This window comes from Grus americana, chromosome 3, assembly GCF_028858705.1.
Source record: "Grus americana isolate bGruAme1 chromosome 3, bGruAme1.mat, whole genome shotgun sequence".
NCBI classification, from domain to species: domain Eukaryota; kingdom Metazoa; phylum Chordata; class Aves; order Gruiformes; family Gruidae; genus Grus; species Grus americana.
In genome coordinates this window covers 121739033-121764577 of record NC_072854.1, presented here as the reverse complement: position 1 = coordinate 121764577, position 25545 = coordinate 121739033, and the positions used below count along the sequence as shown (strand labels likewise).

At 41.2% G+C, this 25545-nt stretch overlaps 1 long non-coding RNA gene across 1 annotated transcript in view; it reads left to right on the top strand.

Moving 5' to 3' along the window:
• The window catches only part of LOC129204103 (uncharacterized), a 210499-nt gene that overhangs the window by 42033 nt on the left and 142921 nt on the right, over window positions 1-25545 (top strand). The window lies entirely within an intron of this gene.

Genomic DNA, 25545 nt, shown 5'->3' with positions numbered 1-25545 from the left:
GGAGGCTGAGGAACTCAGATTTGGAGACCTGTAATTCTCTCAACCTTTGAGATGGTGAGTGGGGAAAACTGTAATTGAGCAACAACTTTTCTCTGCCAGAGTTCCCATGGAAAAGGACAGGAAACCTCCATTTGCACCTTCTTAATCAGTTTATATGCTAAACCCCTCCTCCAGCCAAGAATGAGGCTTACTGGATATGGGTAACATATGATTTCATGCTTGGAGTTAGTCAACTAAGACTCATCATGATCTGTTTAGAGTTTGATTCCTTTTTCTATAGGGTCTACTAAATGCCTACAGCTAGGAGTCTGTTAGTAGACAAACGTATATTTTGAGACCATGGGAACGTAATATGATAAAGACAGAATAATAAATATTCAATGTTTTGTAAGAGATGTATTTCTTCTTCCAATACACTTTCTACAGCTCCTCTGTACTTTTACTAGGCTAGTATTTTAAATTATCACCAAGCAGGCATGTAAGACTTGCTCTACTATTTCTTATGTTTATGCTCCTACTTACAAACACAAGCTATGGAGAAAATGTCTTTTCCTTTCTTGGTAGGCCTCTGTATATCTGTTATGATGTTACCTTAAGTATGGGAAAAAATTTTGCTCAGTAGTAAACTTCGAGCACTGTTGGGACCGCTTCAGTTCATGAATGAATTCTCCAAATTCCTATCCCTATCCAACCTACTTAGATTCTCTTCACATCCTCCACGTAATAGATGTTATACTTCCTCCTTCTCCATAAGCAGACTTTCCCACTTGGGGTGTGTCAGGCTGTGTCAAAAGTGGATCCTGAAGAAAACCGTAGGAGGGTTGGGGACTGTCAACTTGTTGCAAGTGCTGTATTTCCCCCAACTATCTTTAGAAGCTTACTCACTTCAGCTTTTCCAAGTAATTACTCATGAGAGTGCCCTGAGTTTGGAGGGCAGGAGGTGGGCTCTGAGTGTAGCCTTTGAGGCAAAAGTTTCATAAAGACATTTGTAAAGTACTTACAGATGTTCTTGTAAGTATCTGGCACCTCTGAATTTACTAGAGCCTTGAAGGTAAGAAGCTGTTGTGGCTGTGCTGAGTATCTTGGCTCAGATTCCAGGTGAAGACTGTTAAAGCTCAGAAGATAATGTCAGCGTCAGGTCCCTGTGTCCTATAGCTGGTTCTTGGAGACCTGTTCTTCATGTAACGGAATCAAAACCAAAGAGCAGAGATGTAAAAGAGTGGTGCCCTCTCTCCCTGTGAAGAATTTGTGTTATTTTGTAATGTGATTTCTGAAGTCTGCCTCTGAGACACATGAGGCAGGCAGATGATTTTTGTTGTGCTAGACAGAAATATTTGCTCTAAGTGAAGAAGTGATGTATGTATCTCTGGTATCCCCCGCATTACTGGGGGGAAGAAGGGAGGGGAATCAATGCAAACCCTGCAATGAGTACCAGGTAATACTGACAAAGCTGTCGAGAAAAGCTGATCTTGACTGCAGTGGGTCTGTAGGCCTCTGTATTTAAAATCTCCTCCGTAATAAATGGCCAAGATAAGAGATGGTAATAATTTCTCTTTTGGTATCCCTTGGCTATGCTGATGAAACCAGCGGCCATGGCCTAAATATCTGAAACTTTGGAAGAATTCAGCTCTGAATCTAAGTCCTCGAAGCGGTACTCAGATTAAAAAGAACAATAAATAAATCCCCCCATCTTACTCTTGGTTTAGGAGAGTTCAAGATTCTATTGCGAATCTGAACTGGGGCCTGAGGTTAATGTGACTGGGTTTCCCTTGCTGCAGAGCAGACAGCAATGACCCATAATGAGTCAAGCTTGCAAAGAGTGTGTCTACCCTCCGGGTGCAGGTGCTTTGTAAGGATTTTGGAAGTTGCCTTTCTGTCTCTGGCTGTCTCATTCTTGAAAAGCAACTCATGATGAAACACCGCTGTGTCTAGCGCAGTCTGAGTCACTTCACGGTGTTATCAGAAATCCCTTCGATATGAGGAACAGAGAAGGGCAAATGTGAGGGGTCTTCTTATACAGAAGACACCAAGGACAATGATGCCTGAAACAGACCATAACAATGTGTGTGTTCCCCAGACAGCTGATCTAATGACTCGGGCCTCTGTCATACTGCTTTCAGCTGAAGCAATGAAGTTCCGCAAAGCTTTAGTTGCAAGTAGAAGTGCTTTTTGATGACTGAGGATGAACTCATCCTAGCATTCGGCCTTTTACCTTCCTTCAGTCCGGTGATTGCAACACAAAGCAAAAAATGGTGATTTGGACTGTCTTTCAGGCTTTAACAAAAATAGTGGCTTGGTTGTCAAATGTGCTAGATGGTATAAGACTTTCAGAAATTCTTGGTGTTAAATTTTCTGTGCTCCCATCAAGTCAGGGCTACAAGGAGGTGGTACCAAGTGAATGTTGGTCAATTTTGAAAATTCTGCCCTTAAATACATATCTGCATGGTTAATTAAAAGAAATACCTTTTCCTTCTCCAGCCTTAGAGATGGAACACCTGCTGTGGAGTTATAAAAGTTATGAGTTAAAAGTTATTATGCCTAACTGTGTACATAAAAGTTATAGGCTGCAAGATACAGCATTATATAAAATGTTGGCAGTGGATTTAGTCTGCACTCCTATTGTGTTGTGGTTCTTCAGAGAACCATAGAATGGTTTAGGTTGGAAGGGACCTCAAAGCCCGTATAGTTCCAGCCCCCTGTCATGGGTAGGGATGCTCTCCACTAGACCAGATTGCCCAAAGCCCCATCTGGCCTGGTCTTGAACACTTCCAGGGAGGAGGTGTCCACAGCTTCTCTGGGCAACCTGTTCCAGTGCCTCACCATCCACACTGTAAAAAATTTCTTTCTAATATGTAATCTAAATCTCCCCTCTTTCAGTTTAAAGCCATTACCCCTCATCCTGTCACTACATGCCCTTGTAAACAGTCCTTTTCCTTTCTTGTCCAAGTCCTTTCTTGTAGGCCCCTTTAGGTACTGGAAGCCTGCTATAAAGCCTCCCCAGAGTCTTCTCCTTTCCAGGCTGAGCAACTCCAACTCTCTCAGCCTGCCTTCACAGGAGAGGTGCTCCAGCCCTCTGATCACCTTTGTGGCCTCCTCTGGACTTGCTCCAACAGGGCCATGCCTTTCTTGTACTGGGGACCCCAGAGCTGGATGCAGTACTGCAGATGGGGTCTCACGACAGCAGGGTAGAGGAGGAGAATCCCCCTCTCAACCTGCTGGTCACGCTTCTTTTGATGCAGCCCAGGATACAACTGGCTTTCTGAACTGCAAGCACGCGTTGCTGGCTCATGTTGAGCTTCTTGTCCACCAATGCCCCCAAGTCCTTCTCCTCAGGGCTGCTTTCAATCCATTCTCCCCCTGAGCCTGTAGCTGTGCTTGGGATTGCCTTGACCTCTGTGCAGGACCTTGCACTTGGCCTTGTTGAACTTCAAGAGGTTTGCGTGGGCCCACCTCTCAAGCCTGTCAAGGTCCCTCTGGATGACATTCCTTCCCTCCAGCATGTCAACCACAACACACAGCTCGATGTCACTGGCAAACTTGCTGAGGGTGCACTCGATCCCACTGTCCATGTTGCTTACAAAGATGTTAAACAGCGTTGGTCTCAGTACCAGCCCCTGAGGAGCACCATTCATCACTGATCTCCACTGGACATGGAGCTGTTGACCACAACTCTCTGAGTGTGACCATCCAGCCAATTCCTTCTCCACTGAGTAGTCCATCCGTCAAATCCATGTCTCTCCAATTTAGAAACAAGGATCTTGTGCAGGACAGTGTCAAATGCTTTGCACAACTCTAGGTAGATGACCTCAGTCGCTCCTCCTTGTCCACCAACACTGTAAATTTCTGGTAGATCCCAAGTCAAATTTTAACATGTTCATAACAGTTTCGTTGTACACTTGAGAAAAGGAGGAGCAATTCCCATTCTGTGAGTAGGAAATACAAGAACTGGAGTGGCTACAGGTCTGTGCAAAGTTACGTGCCTTTCAGAGGATGGAGCTAAGGCTAAAATCCTGATGTCAAGTCTGGAGCTTTAGCTGGAAGGCTATGCACATTGTACTACTTGTACATAAAAAAATCTAATACTTGTAACTAATTTTGATAATAGTGTGCCCTTTTATGCTTAAAAACTTATTCTGAGATCTCAGGGTGAGGAAATCTATATGGTATTACTCTGTGGTGTGCTGAACTGTGTCTATTATTAAGGTACTGTATCATGTCTGATGGGTAAGTTGTACTCTTAGCTGTAGGAACAGGGGAAGAAAAAGTCTCAAAGGCAAACATAGGATTTGGTGCTATTCCTTCCAAAACTGGAATGTGAAACACTGGGTTCAAAATAATTGTTTGATTACTTGCTTTTATTATAACTGTTTTCCTTAGGATACTATTTCTCAGCTGGAGTGACGTTCTGAGATATTATCTGAAGCTGGATTGGGGCTATTTGGATGGAAGCTTTTAAGATAAATAGACTCACCTTTGTTTGACCTTTTCAGTTTAAAATTGTTCGTATTAATACTACCTGAAGTCATTCTTCATCCTTTTTAGATGCTTTAAATACTACAGCTGTACTTACAAGACCTAAATGAAACTGAATGTTGTATGTCTGTGCACATTGACTAAAGACAGTCTTTTGGCTCAAGGAGATGAGCTGCAATTGGGGGACCTCTCAGGGTAAAAGTGGCCTTATTCCATTTGCAGAAAAAGAATGACTGGAGGTTGCAAAGTGGTTCAGTTGTAAATCGAGTGTTTGAGCCACAGGTGGTAGAGGTAGGGTTGTAGACATGTTCCCCTGCTCCAGTTTGGGAGGTCTTACAGAGCCCTCAGGTCTGGGTCAGGCTGGTTTGGGGATATAGCCCTGAGGTCTTGTGGTGGTGGGATCTGTGCTGGCTTCCGAGGAGCTCCTGCCTCTACCCACTTCCTGGCCTTTGGGCCACAGCCCTGGAGAGAGCAGAGTTGCAACACATAAGTGTGCCCTCTTGGCTGGATTAGGCTTATGGGCCTACGTTAGAAGATCTCAAGTGAAGAGATTGTCCCTGGTCCATACAGTTTGGTGTGGAATTGAAGGCTGCATCTGTCTATGAAGCAATACATTAGCAGACCTTTTTTTTTTTTTTTTTTTAAAATGATGCATCTGCAAAAGGGGGTTGTACAACTCTCCTGAATGAATAATTTCTGATGAAAGCAATGTGAATGCTGTGTTGCTAAACTTGGTTTTGCCATCCAGACGTGCAACTCTGTTTTTAATGCCAGACCTAGCCTTGTGAAAATAGAAGCTTTAAATAAGACTTTTCTGTCTCTCTTTTGGTGCCTAAGTCAGTGTCAGCCTTTTTCAAAGGGCTGAGCAGCACCTGGAGTTCCCCACAATGGTTGTGTCTGACCAGTGAAAGCTCTGAAAAATAATGTTGCAGATTCATGTGCCTAAGGATAGGTTTTTTCCTTGGTTTTTCTTTTTTCTTTCCCCACCAGTCTCTGACTGGATTACCAACTCATATGTTTTTATTGTTACCCTCATGTTAATTCATGTTTCTCACCTCTGAGAGTGAGGCTAGACTTTGAGAACAGCGAAGAAAATTTGAAAAGATGATTCAAGTGTGTTCCAAACCAAATAGCAAATATCGTATTGCTTATTTAAAAACTAATTTAAGAGGAAAAAAAAAATCTCATCAGGGCACGGCTCTTTAAAAACTGACAAAGTTTTCAAGCCTTGAAATACTGCTTTAAATATTTCTTTAAAAAGGAGTCATCTTTGAAGATGACTAAAACAACAGTTGTTATAATAGTGGGGTTACTTGCATCTCTTTTGTTTTCTGGCCCTGACCCAATGTTGGGCTTCTTGCCTGTGCTTGCACTTGCAGTTGGACCAGCTATTATTTTATTCCCTGTGACAGAAGAAAACTCTGATTTCTTTGTGAGATCAAGTGAGTGTTAGTTACTTGAATTTCCACGAACCAAGAGCTATAATATGATGCTTAACTGCATTCTTCAAACTTGGCCCTCGATTAGTTTTGTTTTGTAGTTAAAGCGCCGATAAAAAAAAAACTCCCTAGAGGCGAACTACTCTTTTGCACTGACACACGTGTACACAAGTCTCACTTAATCGTTCATGCCAGCCAGAGTTCAGCTTTTTTTTTTCTTCTCTACCTGTAACTGAATCACATCCTGTCTCTCACTCATGCAGATCCTTCTGAGTACGTGAACAAATATAAATATTGCATGATGTGGTAAACAGAAATACCAAAGGAGGTCCAAATGTCCTAGCTCTGTGGCTGGAAATAGTTGGCCTTGAAGGCCTTCTCAGAAGTCTGGCTAATCTAGGCATAAATGGCACTGACTTTTGTTGTACTACTGGTAGGATACAGACTAACTGTGGGTTGGTTGGAGTGATACGTTCATATCCTGAGGTTTTTACTTATCTCTTCATTGATGACAGGCAGCTGTAATATCTGCAACTTAACAGCAACAATAATAAATGACAACAATAAGCAATAGCAGTGCAGAAAAAAAAAATTGTGCAAGAAGCCTGAAAAGCTCTTCTGTCATGTGGGAAACTCCTGAATTTGATAAGAATACTGCCTGCCTCTCTGGGCTGTGACCAGTAGATGCCACTGCAGACTTATGAACAGGGGCCACTGCAAAAGGGCTATGACTGAAGCCCAGGAAGGGGACATCTGGTGGCCTTCTCAGCTGTGTTGGCTGATGACAGTGTGTGCCACGCCACCTGATGCTAGCGGTGTACAGGGTAGACATGGGGTAAAACCACCTTACGTACACATCTGCATAATTAATTCTGCATGCTCATGAAATAGTGAGAGCCACCTGTATTTGGCTTTCTTTTAAAGCATTGAGATGATAATTTGAAGAAACTATCTTCCATTGAAAAGTTATTTAATAAAAAAAGGTTATGATAATATTTTTATATGTATGGTTTTTTTTTTTTTTAAAGAATGATTGTGGAAGTCACACAGCTTCTACAGTAGTTCTAATTTTTATGTGTATATAAATATATATTCTTAACACATCTGACTCTGAAGTCTGTCTGGAGCATTATCTATTTTAAAAGTACCTCGTAAGCCAGAGTGTAGAACTTGCTGCTCATAGAAAACATATCCCCATACGAGACCTGAAATTGCTAGAAGACTCTGTGGTGAGGGTATCTGGGATTAGAACCTGTGCAGCTGTACCGTACAGATGGCAGGAGAACTTGAGGATGTGGTGGTGTCGGGTCGACGTCATTCATGCTTCCGTGTGGAATTTATTAAGAGCAAAAGGAGTTGTCTGTTCTCTCGATCTCTATTTGGAATACTACAAGCTTGCAGATGCTATTCCACTCAACTTGCTTCAGATGGAAGATGCCTCCTTCCTGTCGCATCTTATCATCTCTACCAGGCAGGTGTGTGCAGGGGTTTGGTGGCTGCTCGTGGAGGAGCTCTGCTCTGAGCACCTGTAACGTGTTTGGGTAGACCTCAAGGAGCACACCATCAGTGAATTGTCTTTTCCTAGCTGGAGTTCCTCGTAACGTGAGCCCTTTTCCCTATGTATTTTGGATCAGTTCTGCAAAGCACTTCAACGGATGCTTAACTTGAGGGTTTGAATGGTCTTGTTAAAGGTGTTCCTTTGTGCATTGGTCTGGTAGGAACTCTTTGGACCTTCATGGATCAAACTATGAGTGAATTTTACTGTGGCTGACACTGGAAAGGTGGGCTATTGTTTTGGCTAAAGAATACCGCAGTTCAAGCAGTGCGGGATCCCTCATGATTTGATACAGTTATGTTCATCCTAACAAATATACTCCCTTCTGAAGCAGTTAAGCAAGCCCCCGTTATCAAGCCTTGAAGGTCTCCAGTAGTGAGCTGCACCTTCCCAAAAATTGAATCCCACCCCAATATTTTGGGTTTATCAAACTAGCTCTGCCCAGTTTCATTATTTTCTTTATCACTTGGTTTTTTATTTGTCATTTTGAGCCCTTGTGATGCATGCAAGTCACGTTGTCAGTCTTTACTGTGCAGCTGAAAGGAAGGGAGTTATACCTTGATGAAGTGAAAGGTGAGATTCTTGAGTAATTGCATGAATTGAAGAAAGAAATAATCTTAAAAATACAAACTATCTGAAGAATTGGATCAGAAGTTATGGTAGTCTTTCAAGCATTTGATTAAAATGAATTTGAGTTAGGATCTTTTTTCCTCTAAAGGAAAGCACAGGAATGCATTTAACAAAGGAAGAGTGAAAGCAGTTTAAATAGAGCTTCTTTTTGTTTTTGTAGATGGATCTTGAAAAATCCTTTGTCTCTGTATGTGGGTTCTTCTAAACTGATTACACTAATGTGGTTGTTTCTGTAATTTAATTATCTGTGCACTCAATGAGAACAAGTTAATTAAAAGTCTCTTCTTTTGTTAACTGAAACGTATTAGTTTTTCCTATGCGGAACTTCGTGGCTTTTGTTTGCTCCTCTTGTTGTAGGCTGTTTTTGTTCAGCGCAGCTGTGCTTTCTGTTGCATAACAACTTAATATAGCTGGCTTTATAGCTCTTCCTTTTTATAGGCTGGACAAAATTACCTCCAGGGATTTGCAAATGTAGGTCAGTAGTGTAAAAACACAAGTCCCACTCCTAAAGTTTGCTCCTAAGTGGCCAATCAGTTTTGCTTCCAGTCCCTTCGGCAGGTTGTATTGCAGGCTCTTTGATGTTAGAAGGCTAAATGTGTGCGCAGGGAAATTGCTGGGCTTTCAAGCACAGTCCCGGTAGCCTGGGTTTGGAAGTCGTGTTTTGTGTATAATCAGAAAGGTTTTTATTTTAGAAAGCTCTTGGGAGATGAGCTTAACCTTGGGCTACGGTAATGTCAGGACTCAACAGGGCTGGGCATGGTTTGTGTTTAGATTGGCGACAGCCAATCCTTCCCAGCTGCATGACTCAGTAGCTGACACACTTCCTTCTGGGTATGAATGCCACAGCACGTTGGTAGGAGGTACTGCACTGCTCCATGAGTCATTCAATCCAAAGCACTGAATTTTTCCTGGTCATTAAAGATCACTTGGCTCCCTTAGTAAGAGCGCGGCTTTGCCTGGCTATTCTGACTAACCCCTGACTCTGGTAAGCTCCTTCCCCATGCAGTCCCCTCCCTGGCAGTCCGGTTTCATCATTTGCTCTTTGCGTTCCTGCTGAAGAGCTACAGCTTCGTGGTGTTGGTACAGAATAGCCGGTCCTTTCTAGTACTGGAGAGATCCATGTATTTTTACAGCTCTGAAACCAGACGGGTAAATAATCAGATGATGTAAACTGGATAATTTCTTTTGATTGTCAGCGTACACAGGCCTGCTCAGTCTTGTGATAGCAGTAGATAGGTTTGTCTCCTTGTGTATCTGTTTGACGGCGTGACCTCCTCTTTGTGTTCCCGTGAACTGCAGGTGGTATCCTGCCGTGAGAAGGGCGACATGTTTGTATTATAGCTGGCAGGCTAGCCATCTGCCAAGGGTGCTGTGACTTGAGGATGTTCTAGCAGCTTTGTGCTAGAATGCTATTTATGCACAACTGCTTTAAGCTTGACTAGAGATGTTGGCGGTTGGTTTATGCTATGGAGCCGCTAGCTCTCCTTTCTGACCTATACAGACCAATGGAACTGTCTTAGGTTTAGAAATTGCTGGCTCTGAACTGACGAGGATGGAAGAGGAAAACACAGAAATGAAAAATGGGCAGTCATGCTCCCAAGACACTAGACAACTTTCTGGATCAGTGTCTGCTGTAACCTACCATCTGTGAGGATTCATGGTGGCTTTTGGAGATGTCCTTTCCAGCGAGATTCATGTGTTAATCATGAAACTTTTTAACAAATTTTCTTACTCATTGCATATTATAACCTGCCAGCTCTGAGCCATGTTTGATCTGGAATTGTTTTAGGAATATCCAAGTATGAAGGAAATGTCTGTCCTTTAGGCAGAAGCAGAGGCTCTATTTCTAGATAAACATTCCATAGTCTTTACAAATACCTTCTTTTGATAATGTGTTTTATAAGTTACTTTTCCGAGAGCCCTGGTTCGGTGCTTATTGATATCTTAGCTTATTGAGTTGATGACCCCTTTTGTCTGGTGTATCAGGTAGGGTTCCTGGTCAAGTTTCCGGTCCAGAGATAAACAGGAACTTTTCTTTTAAATCTACTTTTCCAACTTCAGTTTCAAAACCAAAAACAAAGGAAGTGCCTACATGGAAAAAGTAAACTGTAGAGCTTTAGCTGTCTTAATCCTTCCCTAGAATTTCTCTGGAAATTAAGGTGACTGTCATTCCAGTGTTTGAAGTCTTCTAGCATATTGTAATCATTCTTAACGTGTTTTGAGATGTTATTTGGTAGCCATCCAGTATATACATGTTTAATCAGAGTTTTTAAAGGCTCAGTTACATTTCTAGGATGAGAGGTTAGCAGTCTGACAGCAACAGGAGTCTTGTCTTAACCCACTTACCAATTCAATACCTGGAAAACTCCTCAGAGTCTCAGGTTCAGTATTGCTTTTAAGTGGATACTTGCAATAATATTTGTAGCTCACATACTGATACCATGCTGTGCTTGTTCTGACCTCCCTTTAAGGACCTGATCCAAAACCAATTTTGCAGTAAGCGGAAAGTCTTCCATTGATGTTGTGCTTTAGAACAGATCCTAGAAGAAACTGCAGAGGAAGCGATAACATAGTGGTAGGTCATGTGTCTTGTGTCTGCAGTACTGGGGAGCTGATGTCATGTTTATTAGAAGGCAAGATCAGAGTTCACAGGCTCAGGAAATGTCTGCAGAGTTTAGGAATGGTTTGTAACTTCTATCCCAATGACAGGTTTATTTGGCACTTTTTGATAAGTGGCCTGTTTGAAATTTCCTCTCCAAGTAAGCAATTTGTAATTCCCACTTGAAAGGGCTACTGTGGGGGATGGTGATGGGGCCATATTTGAAAACCATTTATGGTTACTAACATCCTGGCATCTGTCGTCCAGGAGTCCTGTGCCTTTATTGTTTTGATCTGTCCAAAATGACTTCTTTATATAGAAACTGGAAAACTCTCTTTGTGTCCTGAGTGCAGATAAAAGTATTTATGGTCCCTTAAAACATATAAACAGAATTGGTGACTAAGCTAAAGGATCATTAGAAATAGTTCTGCTTTTTTTCCACGATTAAATTTGCTCAATTTTGATCACCTTGACTCATACAACCTTACAGAGCAGTTTTCACTGTTCCTCGCCAAAATATCGTCATTGTGACACTTGAAACCTGCCAATTCTGAGCCGTCACACTGATTCACAGTCCTCTTATCCTGAGCCCGGCTTCAGCTCTCTTAAGTAACAATGCAGTCATTTTGCAGGTGTTGGAGGTTTCTTCCACTGATGACTTCTATTGGCTGCTGGAGAAAGTCAGAAAAGCTGTTGGTGTAGCTGCAGTACTCGAAGGATATCAAGGAAACAAACTTTATTGGAAGAGGTAACGGGTTTTCTTAGACCAGCTTGTGTAGCTGGAAAGAGCAAACTCACTCAGAACGTCAAGGGATTTGACAAAGTGAATCTGAGCCAAAACGTTTGTTCAGTCTTTCTAAATCTCTTGGATAAATTCTTATTTACCGTCCTGAATTTCAATAGAATTGTCAAGCTGAATGGGAAAACCATGTTGTTATGTGCTTTTAGGATTATGATTAGAGCCTAGAACTATAACAATGCTTGGTCTTGATGATAATTGGGATTCATGAGTTTGTGTCATGTACAACTGTGCAGCTGCCCTTTTGAGGCACAGAAGGAGCATGAGACACACTGGCCAAGAATGAAAATGGAAAATTTCCCTTTGGCTGCTTTTTTCCTCTGTTTCCAGAAGCAATCTGGTGCAGTAGGCCTAAACTTGGGTTTCAGTACGCTGGTTTTTATTTTGAGAATTGGAGCAACTAATTAAGGGAAGAGTTACCAAAACATAGGCTCTTCAGAATCAGCACTTATGGACATGGTGGAATCCAACAAGGCAGCTGTCAGCTCCACCATGTTTAAAGAGGATTAACAGGAGTTAGGCTGTTACTGGAGTTTCTGGGAGCACCCAGGTCAGGTAAGGGCCTGTATGCCTCTTTTGGAACATGAGTTCTCTGAAAATCTAGTCTTTAGTACGTGGGTAACACTTATAAGTAAATCTCAGACTCCCGTGTCATTTGTGTGCTCTTGCAAGTACCTCAGCTTCTTTTTGAAGACAAATGATGTCTTCACTCTGCTGATGCTTTCAAAATTTAAATAGATGGAAGAGACACACGGGGGACAAGCGGTAAGGTTGAGAGGAGAATCTGGATTCCACTTCCATGTTGCTGCCCTGTTCACTAGGGCATGAAGTCACATAGGCTAATCTTGAATCCTATTCAAATTTATTTCCTGTCATCAGAGGTTTATGCATCGAATATACCCTGGCCTCTGTCCTCATTTGAGGTAAACCAGATGAGACTATCTAAATAGCTCTTTATCATAGTGTTGATTTTGCTCTATTCCTGGCTTCTTGTTCAGACCATCTAGTGACGTATTCATGATAATTTCCCCAGAATCATGGGGAAGGTACTGCTATTTAGCATTATACGTTGAGTCTAGTTCCTGCCAGCAGAGGACATTGCTGCTCAATAAATTTCTTCAAGAGGCTGTCTTTTGGCATTTGCTGTGGATCTTTAGCCTGACGTTTTGTAGAGTTTTGATGTACTTGGACAATTTGTTACACTTACAAAAGACCCTATTTTTCTTGATGAATGAAAACTTCTGAGCCTTTAGAAAACAAATTGCAACTGAACTATCACCCAGGTCCTTGAAGCAGAGTGCTTTTTGTTCTGGCAGGAAAATGTCAAAATCCTTGTTACTGTCATTTGAATGATATGATTATCTTCAAGACCCTTGAGAAACCTACTTAAAGACATCGTAAACACATTTCATCTTAAGTCCATTTTTCATACTGCTCAATGCATAAACAAAGAGCATTTATCTACTAGAGTCCATGCAAGACCAATTTCTCCCTTCCCCTGCCTTTTTTTTTTTGAGGGGGTTTGTCTAAGTTCTTGATAGTATGCCCTAAGACTTAAAACTGTCATTCTGTTTTAATGATGCTGCTTGTCTGTGTGGCCCCATTGTTCTTTCTTTGTTATAAGTGCATCTCAGAACACTTCTTGCTACAAATTGATGAGATATGAGTCAAGGCCACATATAGATCGCCTTTGAGCTAGCCAGCTCAGATCTTGATAGCTCTGAGGCTGTGCTGCTGTGGAGCTGTTTTTGAACCTCAGTACTTCCTAAATTTCCAGATTGGTCTCTGTCTTGTGCTGTAACCTGGGCCCTCTGTCCTGCACAGCTGCTGATGCCAAGACCAGGCAGTTTAAACCTTGCTTGGAAGCGCCAGTGTTTCCAGTCCCTAGACCCAGATTTTCATCACAGTCATCAACTGACAATACCAAATGTGCAACATGAGCTTTTGAAGGCAGATAAGAGTGAGTCCACCCTTCAGGCTGGCAACAGCCATGCCCCTGCATTTTTCTGAGTCACGGTAATCTTTCCAGAAAGTATTTAACTCTGTTTCGTGCTTTGTTGTGCTAATTTGAAACCAGAACACAGTCGCATCGTGAATCCATTGCAGCAACAGGGAATGTGGGTAGAATACGCTTTTGTGCAAAATGATAGCGAGCTTCATTTTCCTTTTGGTCGTGCCAGTTTTCAGCCAGTAAAGCACTGCTTATAAAGTGCTGCTGATTGGCACCAGTACTGCAAGGACTGTGCGTCAGGTTAGCAATCAGCAGGAGGAATTGAAATCTATGGAAACATTCTGCATCTATTATTAGCAAAACTTTCACCTGCACATGAGAGATAAGCAGGTGTAATGGCAGAAGTTAAATTAAGGAGGGATTTTTAAACCTTGAGAAAAGCAAATTTATATGTGCCTTGTGCAAGGGTACCTCTCTGGCAGAAGTGGGCTAATGCTGCCACAGAAAGTTCAGGGGGAGAAAGAATTGTGTTTATTGAGCCATTCCCTGATACCTGGTGTGGAGATGGGAGCTGGGGAACAATAAAAAAAAAAAAAAATCAGTCTATTATATAAAGCAATCTTTATTGGGCCAACAAGAGAAATGGGAATCCCTGCAGGCATGGGGCAACCTTGAGCGATGTACACAACAGGGTAGGTACTCTGAGGTGTTGATGAACCTAGAAAGCAGTCCTTATTTATCTGTAATTAGCTGTACCCTCATCTGAGAAAATACGTCCAGTCAATTGTCTTCTCTAGGAGGTGGGATGACTCTTGAGGGGCATAAATACATTGTTTGCCAAAACCAAATAGGCCAACCCAAAAAATCCCACCATCACCCCCCCACCCCCCCGGGGAAAAAATAGAGATTTAGCAATTTATTTTTTTTAAGAATTGACATTAATTTTCTTAAATTACTCACTAAAGAGATATGAAAGCTAAATAGCTGATGCTTTAAAAATGTTTTTATTGTTCACTATATTAGAACAATCCTCTAATTCACTGTTAAGTTTTAAAGTTAAGATGGGGGACAAGGTTTTAAGCTGACTTCAGTTGAAATGTTTTTGGACTTCTGAGACTGTTGAGCCAACAGGGAGGATTCAACTCTCTGATAGCGAGCCAACCAACGTACTCTTTGTCCTGCTTCTCCTTCAGCACTTCTAATGCCTACCATCCTCCGTGACGTTGTTTCTAACAAGTGCTGGAATGAAAACGCCCTCATGCCACTGCAAACCCCAAACCGTGGCCTCCTGTCCCAAGCATGCAAAAAGAGCAATGCTGTTTCCTTCTCTTGTGCGTTAGGGAAGATATTGTGCCTCAGCACTGTTAAAAAGGATTACGGCGGGACTGGGATGTGTTTGACAGGCCTTGCTCTATCGGCTTCAGTTGCACCATATTTATATTAGCTGAGGATGTGGCTTTTGGGTTTTGATTTCAGTTGTTGGTTAAGTCAGGAAACCTAAGTTTCTCAGCTGGGATGCCTTTTTTTTTTTTTTGTATTTGCATGGAATCTGCTTTTAAATGAGGGGTACAACTGACCGAATGTTGCTCTTCTGATGGATTAGTTCTCTTTTGGGATTTTGTGGCCAGATGCCTCCTGAATGCTGCCAAAGCCAATTGTTTGCCTTCTTTTAAAAAAAAAAAAAAAATTTTATTTATTTTTTTTTTTTTAAATAGTAGTAGTAATCTGCAGAATGATGGGTGAATTCCTCCATGGAGATTGACCTCACCCTTACCATGCCAAGCGAGGAGGCAGGCACGCCGGGGCTGGTTGTCGGTATAGACTGGTAGCGCTGATATCAGGGACGCTGACAGTTTGCAGTAATTTAGGGCTTGGCCTCAAAAGTATATCTAGACCAAGTGTTGCAGATAGGTCTTTAAGCAGAAAAATATGATGGCTAAAAAGAAAAAAATGGAATTTCCTTTCACAGGGGAAAAGAAAATCACAGGCTTATAAGGAAAGATGTGGTGAGCTTCATTCTTTGTAACTTCCCTTTCCTACTCCCCCCACAGAAGTTCAAGAGGTCTGCAAAACCTCAGGTTCCACAAAATATGACCATCCCTAATTATAAGGTTAAAGTACTAATATTGCATATAGCAATAGGAAGTGTGAGGAGGAAGCACCACCTCCTTTGCTGAACACCCCCTTTTCAATAAAAATAGCAAAATCGAAGTTTATATTAGGAAATGTGGAAGTCCCATGAGTTTCAGCGTCCTCTGAAGTAATTTCTTCCACTGCTAGGTAGTCAGCTTCCTATTTATTCAGAAACACTGTAACATCTGTGGGGGAGAGAGACATGCTAGTATGTATGTATGGCCTCCTTGGCTGAACCTCAGGGCCTGGCAGTCGGGGGAAAAAGCAACTGTTTTTCCAGGTTTGCTTTTAACATTTGCACAAACCTGGCGATGCCCAAGGAAGAAAGAGGGCAGTCTAGGCTACTTAAACTGAGGAGTCGGCAGCTGCCCTTGTGCTGCTTTTAGCGTGGGAGCTGCTGGCTTTGGGACCTCTGGTCTTCTACAAGTAGCAGGGCTGATCTGGCACCTCTCTTGGGCAGAGCCTCAGTTAAAGTCAGTAGGTCTCAGCTAATTAGGATGAGTTTTGAGAGGTTGAAATGGATGTTATAGTTCAGTGATGGAGAATAATTAAAACTCCCAAGACTGATTTACTTAGTGAGCTTTATTATGTCACAGAAACTGGGTCATGTCCATCCTTGCATGGCTAAGAAGGGAGGACACAAGAAGGTTTTGAAATCCAAGTGTCCTCGAGCTTTCCTGGCTGAGTGATTTAATGAGTGGCCAAAGGCACAGGCTGGCTCTTTTTTCCAGCACTGGTTGGAAGTGGCAAGTTAGAGATGAGAGACATTTCTTGTAAGGGTTGATGGTATTGGTGTGTTCTTCTTGTTCACTGGAAAGGGGCAGGAGGCACGTTGGTACCTCATTGAGCTTAAGAGGCTGGTTTACATATGACCGATAGCTATTTATGCCCTTGACTGAGCAAATACCAGCTACGTTACATTTTGGATGTATAAAACCAGCTGACTATGTGGGTATGTCAGAGGAGGCAGAAAAAGTCTTTGTCCCTTCCATATTCCTAAAGCAGAGTCTTTACTCCAAGGTAATGGCCCATAACTGAAACATTCATTTACTTAGTTATTTTCTTTAGCTTTGTTTTGCAGGTCTGCCTAGTCTCTTTCTTTCCATGTGAGACTCGCACATTGGGCCCCTCCGTCCTGCTCTCCCATCGTACTACTGACAGCACGTACGTTTTAAGCATCTCAGCTTTCCTCTGAATTCCCCAGCTGCCTCTGCTTCCAGCCATCCACATCTGGCGTTTGTTAGTGACCATCTATGGCATCGCAGATCTCTGGCTGCCCACAAACGCAGCCCTGTGCTGTGGCTATGTCCTGTTGTGTGACTTGGCTTGTAGGACACATCCTTCTTATCTGAGGTGGTGGATCCTGATGTAAAAAGTGCAAAGCCCCCTTCTTGCTTCTTAAACTGGTGTTTTATTTGAGGTATGAGATAAAACCCAGCGAAATGGAAGCTTAAAAGTAACATTCTTGATGTTTTTGCATTCTTTCTCATAAATTAGCTTTAAGTTAGAATTTTTGAAGCTGGATCCTTAAAATGGCAGATGGAAAAACTTTAAGTAGGGCCCGAGTGATTTGTTTTCAAAAGGGAGGGACGATTAGTAGCTCCTGTCAGCTTGGTGAAGGTCGGGGAGGGCCCAGCACTACTGAGAATCGGGCTGTCTCCATTTCATCAACAGTCTTTTAAGTACATTCTTATCTTTAATCCTTTGAGTAATGCTATGTGATGGTGAAATACAAGTTAAGGTGTTGCATTTTAATGTTAGGCTTCAGTTTGTCAAATGTTGGTCTATCCCTGCGCTATGTACAGGGGACTTTTCATACACTTGCATGGCCATTGTGCATCAGAGGATTCAATTTTGGAGTTACTTAGTTGCTCACGCAGGGAAGTAACTCTTGCGTGTTCACAGACCAGTGCTGTCAGTGTGCAAAAGTAAGATAGGCAAAGATTTGGGGGTCTTCAGTTGAAAATCAGCCCCTTTTTGTGAACTGCTTGGGAATTCGCTTTGGGAAATGACTTGAAGTGGCTTCATCTCTAATATTGCTGAACTTCAGTCTCCTGAGGACAGCCTCTTCTGCTGTGATTGTCTTTTCATTTATACAGCAAGGTTAAGATATTTGCTCTTGTTCTTTAATATAGAACAACAGAATTATTTTGGTATTAGTGCATATGTGTAGTTAAAAGTGGATGTCTGCATATAATGTGGATGTATGTGTCGGTTTTTAGAAGATTATTGGAAGCAGCTGTGGGTGGAAGAGAAACAAAGCCGTGGGTTTGTGAGCCAAACAATTAACATAGGAGTGGAATACTGTAGTTACATCAGTCTTTCTTTAAAAAGCCAGAATTTCTCCCTTATTCCCAAACGTGCATTATTAATTCTCTTGGCATGTAACATAGCAAAATGACTGCGTTTATGAACTTGACTACTTCTTTTAACAAGTTCCAATAACTGCTTCCTAAGCCTTGTGTTTTTATATCAATTACATACAGTAAGCATTGAAATCAACCAAAGAGAGCTGCTGAGGCCAAGAAGGGTTATTTATGTTAAATGAGGATTGCCAACTGCCAAAAGTGAAATGTGGATATAATTTTATAACACCATTTTATAATTAAAGTCATAAGTGAGGTTTCCTGCTATTGTTTAAAAATGTGTCACGATAAATTTAAATCAAGGATGAAGGCACAGAGCGGGCTACTAAAGAACATATCAATACACCAAAGATGGTACGGTGAACATGTCTGTTGCAAAAGAAAAAACATGTGCTAACAATTTCAGTGAAATAATTATATTTATTGCATATAGATTCTGTTTTAGGAACTATAACCACTTAGAAACTGTTTTCATTCATGTCAGATTGAGGTTAATTTGTTGTTACTGTATGTCTATAGATAGATTTTACTGTCAGAGAAACTTAATATGTTGGTTTAATGATAAGGCAGTCTTCTAGCCAGACCAGATTTTTTTTTAAAAGGCCAAGAAATCCAGAAAAAGTTAATAATTTTGGCTAATATTTATGTGTCCACAGTATTTTGGAGTTAAGATTGTAGCAATAAAGAAAATAAAAACTTTGGCAAATAAGTACCCACTGGCCAGATTCAGGAAAATATTTAAGCACATGCTTAACTTTAACAATTTCAGTGGGATGTTGATTTTAATAGGAGTTAAGTATATGCCTAAGGACTTGTATAAGGATTCTTTTTTCAGCCATGGCCTGAACTTGAAGAAGAAATAACTTCAAATTGTCAAAGTAAACAGGGATGATAACAGCCCTTTGTTTCAATTTACTAGTTGTCTGAATATCTAATTTTACTACTGTACTGTCAAAGGTATTTACTTCAGAAGATTTTAGGGCTGACCCTTTGCAGCCTATTGGTAGCTGATAATGCAACCCTTTTCCCAGAAAGAAGTCATTTAATTCACATGCGTTGGTAAGAGTTAATCGCTAGAACATTCCTGACTTTGGTAAGTCATGTTCATGGAATAGGTAAGTAATTTCCAATGTATCATTTCATACATCGCTTTGCTAATATAACCCATGTGTTTCATATCAGCACCGAAAGGACATTAATCAGTACACACCACTTCTGCCAGACATATTCTGTGCAAAGTCCCTGGTTACATCTCAAATGTCAATATGTGGAGAAAGATGAATAATAAAATGCAATAGATATCATTTGTTACACATGCCATTTGTAAGTTCATTGTAAAATAGATCCCATAGAAAGAGCTGACGGTAATACAACGTTAAAGTTACACAGTTAAGCACTCAGAGGTAAGAAATGCTACAGTCAGGCGTGTAGTCATGATTCTGCTGCCTTGCGCACATGCATTATTATCCTATAGACTAACTCTAGGATCACAGGTTATTTCTCCAGTGACACAATATTTTTTCTGAACTGGAAAAAGCTTGGAAGCTGCACAATGCAGGAGCCATTGATGTCCCTACGAATTCTACCTCATGTCTAGAAAATTTCAGCCAAAATGTATGTGTTTTTTCAAGTTATTCATGACTCTTGAAATTAGGGATGCTGGAATGGAAGCGAGTGTATAACCCTAGCATAAGAGGTCACTGTAGCCACTGGTCTAATAAATGCTGAAAGATGTTCTCGTTAGTGACACTAATTCTAACTTAATTCATTAGTCATTTGAGGCGGAATTCCTTAAAGTCTGATTTCCCTCTCCCCGTCCCTGGGGGAAGAGGGGAACAAGTGGTGCAAGGAAGAGATTGTGAGGCAAGGAGAAATGAAGTGGGATGTCGGGGACAAGAAGGAGCAAGAGGAGGCGCTGGGACAGAAGGGAGGTATGGGGGACTGGAAGGTATACCTGTAATCAAATAAATAATTAGCCTAAACCACCCTGACATGTTCTAGACATCTGTGACAGGTGATTTCACAATCTCTCCAAGTAACTGTTCCTTAACTTTTAAAAATCTTTTTAACGTCTCAACTGAATTTCTTTTGTTTTTAAAATTCAGCCCTTTACGCTTGTTCCTGTCCATGGGGGAAAAAGAGAACAAATAATTGACACACTCCCCCACCCCAAATTTGGTGTCCTGCAAGATGTCCCCTTTTCCCTCTCCCTGCTCTCTAAATCTTCTGATTTGCTAAAATTTGCTGTTATTCCTGTCGATTTACTGTTTTCCAAAGGTATCTAACAGGTCTCTGAACTTTTTTTTTCTGCTGGCTTTTCCAGCTGACCAGTGTAACTTTGAATTCTGATTTTTTGTCCTCCAAAGTACTTGCACTCTCTCCTGCTTTGGTGTTTTCCAGTTGTTTGGTTTTGGGTTGTTTTTTTAATTAAAAAAAAAAACACTTTAAAGACTTCTGAATGCTATTGTACCGCAATAGATGTGTGTAAGATGAAGACCCTGGTGAACATGTTCTCTCAGTCTCCTAGTGAACAGTTAACAAAGACTTGTTGAACGCAACTTTTCAACCACTTGTTTTGCCACTTTATAATCATTTCACATCATTGTGAAACGATATTTTTTCCTTGTTTTCTTAGGGGAGCTGTGTTGAGGGTTATACTCAAAGCCTTGCCTGCCTCTGTATAATCTCCTTATAATACTGTAGGCCAGCTCTCTTGTAAAGGGAGAAATTTTCATTTCTTCTGTTGCATGTATGCAAGGTATTTCTTACTGTTTTATTTGTATGGTAGTGGTTATAATCAGGTATATCAACTGGGCTAAATGTTCCCAAACTTTTCCCTATCTCTTAAAAATCAATAAAATTATGCTTTCTGTTCTCCTGGAGTTCTTCAGTGAGTACTCTACAGATAACCAGGAATGGCTCAGGGTCCTTCATTTTGCTTCTTAAGTACTCTAAAGCTGTCATGGGTGGCTGATCTGGATATATTTAACTACTCCAAATATTTTTAACATGGGGTTTTTTTCCATAGCCTGGACTGTGCACTTGCTCTGCTGTAAAGTTCAGCTTTAAGTACATGATCTCAATTAACCTCCTTTAAAAACTGAAGCAGGAAAGGCCATGTTTAAGCCTTCTAGATGTTATCGATAATCAGGAAAAGCATCACAGATGCCCTCTCCTATTGATAGTAAACTGCTTAATAGCCTTAGAAGGCAGACATGGAAATGCCTCGGACCATTTAGAGAAAAAGACTCTGCTACTGGGGCGGGGGGGGTTTATGCTGCCAGAAAGCTCAAATATTTGTGGATTACTCCATGTGAGAGCAGATGACTGAGCTGAAATTGCAGCCTCCTGTGTTTAACGGCAGCAGGAAGCATTTTGTTGTGCTACTTCCCTGGGTGCTCTCTAATGACAAAAAAATCGCACATTTCTGTCTGGTGAAATTCAGTCAGAATCCTTGGTAGCTGGACAGAAATCAGGCTAGACGTAGCTGCTTAACATGGTTTGCATTACATACTAGCTGCAGATATTGCCTTGAGGAGAGTATGCACTCGGAATATTTTGTCTTAATTGACTCCAGTCTGTGTCACCAAGAGGTTTCTAATCGTTGTCCTCTAAGTTAATATGTTAAAAAGAACAGAAGGCTTCTCTCTCTCTTTCACATATCTTTTCCTATACGGATTTAGAAGAATTTTGAGAAACAAGTAAAGAAAATACAGATCACAACGTTTAAGCTGAAGTAAAAGGGAGTATAAGATCAGTCCAGAGTTGACTAGCAAAGGGGAACTGGAATTTGGTGGAGCTCCTGCTTCTGTAACCAAAGAGATAAATGCAGTTGCTGGTAGGAGCTGTAGCAAACTCGTATTTGCACGCTGAGCAGATGTGGCTAAGTAGCAGATCTGTAGGAGGTCTGCTGCTGAACAGACCTCTCCAAGCTCTGTTGTGGAAGAATCTGCATGTGAATTCCTCAATTAAATTAGAAATAAAAATGATTGTTCTTTCATTGCTTGGAGGTAACTGCCATATGCTGATGCATAATCTGGATTTCAAAATGAACATAAAACTATTACCACTCTGCTTATGTTTAGCATCGTTCTAGGGTGGAGCACAGACAAAAACTAAATCCTGGCTTCCACTTCGTCAAGCCTTCAACTTCACTCAAAATGCCTGTGTTGACCAGTGGCCAGTAGTATGTTTTGATAGCATCGGTGAGACTCAGTGTGAACTTTATACCTTCTTGGTAAGGTACGTGAAGTATTCATGTTCCTGGTCCTTGTTACAGCTAAACACTGAAAAGTCTTTAATGCTTTTATCTTTACGTGACTTCCATGAAGTAAGAAGTCTCAGTTGCTTGGAAAATGAGGAGACGGAACACAGAGGAATGAATTTGTGTAGGAACACTGTGACAGAGCAAAACACTGACCTGGATTTCAGCAGCCAAATTGTTTTCGGTAACTTTTAAGCTCACTTTTTTAAAGAAAGATTAAAAGCCACTTCAGAAGCATGCCAGAGAATACATGGCAACTCAGAGTCCCTCTCTCCAAGCAGAAATTGCATCCTGGATCCAAGTGTGTCATTGTTAGTATCGATGAGTCAGCATTCTACAAGTCCCTGTTTAAAAAGAGGAGAAAAAAAAATGTAGTTCTTTGTTACGGGAGATCAGTGTTGCTCTGAACAGTAATTATCTTGCTCTCTGACTGGCCTTTGGAACTCCGGCCTACAAGATGGTGAATAGCTTCTGGTCTCCCTGGGCCTACTGTATGTTCTAATAGGGTTGTCATAGCTTTCCTCAACAGCTTGTACAACTCTCCCACGGGTCTTGTGCATCATGAGATCGGTGGCAAAATTGTTAGGTGATGCAGAGCTAGAATTAAGAAAAGCGTTCTCAAAAAGCTCCTATGGTTTCATGGTTCATTAGAAACTTTAAACTCCTGCCATGCATGTTGAAAGATTTGCTTAAGTCAATGAAGTCTTTCGAGTGAACCTCATCAGACAAAATTGGTGGTTACACTGAGAATCCAGAAGAATATTACCAGTTTCAAACAGTTTTTGCTCTGAGATTTCTTTGATTCATTTGGAGCTGACACAGTAGAGCTGTGGAGCAACTTGAGACAAAACACTTACATGATCTACAAAGCAAAACCACAGAGTTTTGTGAAGTTATCATTAGAGCTGTGTTGAAAACTAGATGCTTTCTTGAAATGAAAGGGGAAATATGAAACTAAGGTCTGCAAAATTGCCTTACTGTGATTGCCATAGGAAGAAGCTTAAACCCTAGAAACTTCACCAACTGCTAAGCTTCATCAGAGAACTCAGACTAGCCATCATTACCACAGCAACAGGTACAACTTCTCAGTTGAAGCCCTCTTTGAGCTAGACCTTGTGTGAAGAAAAACACAATAGATTAGTCCTCATCTCAGAAGGCTGAACAGGCACAGGAGAGCTTTTCAAGTCGGCTCGGGGGAGCTTTGTTACCCAAAACTTATTGAAACTCATTCGTAATTTTAAGCTGCTTTGAAAAAAATCTTAGCTGCAGATGTCTGATAACATCCAGTAGATAAAAATGAAAGTGGTTTGAGAAAATGGGAAATCAAAATGTACTTTAGCTACAAATGGACATCCTCGGGCATTTGCTTTAGACCCTACATTCCAAACTGTGCCTGCAGTACGCTTAACGCTGTATTTTCATTATATTTTAATCACAGCCTTCTGAAGGTTTTCTGTAGATGCCAGCAATGGTACATCTATACTATTTTGATTTTACTAACCTAGGTACCTCAAAAGCCTGTTTCAGTGCCCATGTGGTCCTATTGAGCAGGCTTGCCTAACTAGATGTCCATAGTTAACCAGACTCAAAGATTCCCAAGATGCCTGTGCCGTCCTTTTCCTTGGGAGGAGACAGCGATTTGTATTGAGAGTATCATCAAACCAGAGACAGCTGCCTATAAAAGAGTATTGGAATGTGAGGCAACTGAATTACACCACCTGTAATACTGGAATGGCATTTTCAAATGGATTTACTGCTGGCTTTGGCTTTTTTTTTTCCCCTTCTCCAGAAGAAAATTACCTTTTCTGTGAAGACAGCCCATCTTTCAGCTTGCTGCACCCCAACAGATGCGTTTGGAAAGCTCTTTTCCTCTGGGAGTGATTCTTACCCGCAAGGTGGTGGCAGCTTGCTTCAGTTTGTTTCCTTTTCTTCTCAGAATTGTTTGGTGTCACCCCTCTTCCTTGAGTGCCTGAAACCAAGAAGATCGGCTCGTGAAAGTTCCCACTGTTTTCTGCCTGTGTAAGGGAAACCAGGAAAGGAGAAACTACACCACTTAGGATCCCATTTAGACATCTGGATCCCACAGGATTTAACTCTCATCTGGCCCATTTCCCCCACCACCCACGGAAGTAAATCAAGGCGTATCTTGGCTCAGTGTATCTGAGTACAGTTTTCACCATCGCTAGGCATTGCAGAAGCACAACTTCGAAGTATAAAGCCCTTTCTGATACCACTAGAGCAAGGGGAACACAGCCTTAAAATCCATATTAAATGAACCTAATTTCCTTCAAGATGTTAACGTGCTGCACTGATTTCAAGTTAATCAAAACAGATGTTTTCTAAATGCATCAAACAGGATGTAGAAAATTTGGCTATTTAATGCAGATTCAAAGGCAAATTCCTTATAACCACCACGGAAACCATGGCTGTTTGCTAAGTACTGTGAATTGGTGCTGTGCTTTTTAAGTGCCACTTGCTGACTTCTGCACGCTGTTGCCTACGTACTGCAGACTTATTTAAAGCTTAGTTATACAGAGGCACTAAAGATAGTTGGCCAAACCTTGTTCTTGGGGACATAATTAATATATCCTGCCAATTTCTTAAATAGATGCAGGATCAGATCTAGTTCCTGTGTAGGAGCAAGACACTCTTACATATATGTTCTATTCTAGAAGCTTTGCTATTAAATTGAGGCATTTTGTACCAAAGAACAATGCAAATGGAATTAAACTGAGGAGTTTGTGTCGGTATTTGATGACAGTTGTCTCATTCCTTCTGATTCAGACATGGAGGTAAAAGCAAGTCTTTTTAGTCTGTGATATCTGTTTGTATGTGTACCTGCCATTGAGATAGGTGAATAAGTCCAGTTTATGCAATAACACTTTAGTGGGGGTTTATTCAGTCTGAATCCCCCTCTTAAAGTTTCTTCTATATGTACTAAGGGATCAGGTGGAGAACAGTCTTAAGTATGCAAACAGTCATGGTACTTCAGCATATACTACATCTGGTCTGGAGTTCTGCATTTTTGTTCATCTTTATTGCAGTTTAATGATTCTGACGTGACCTAATTGAGTAGAATTTGATCTCTATCAGCACTTTTAAAAAGAACCAAGGAAAACTGAGGAGTTTCAGGAATTCTGGTTTTGAGAACAGAGACTCCACAACTTCTGTGGACAACCTATTCCAGTGTTTGACCACTCTCATGGTAAAAAAAAAAAAAAAAAAAAAAAAAAAAGTATTTTTCTTCTGATCAGATGAAGTTTCATGTGTTTCAACTTGTGCCTGTTGCCTCTTTTTCTGTCACTGGGCACCAGTGAGAAGGGTCTGGCTCCCTCT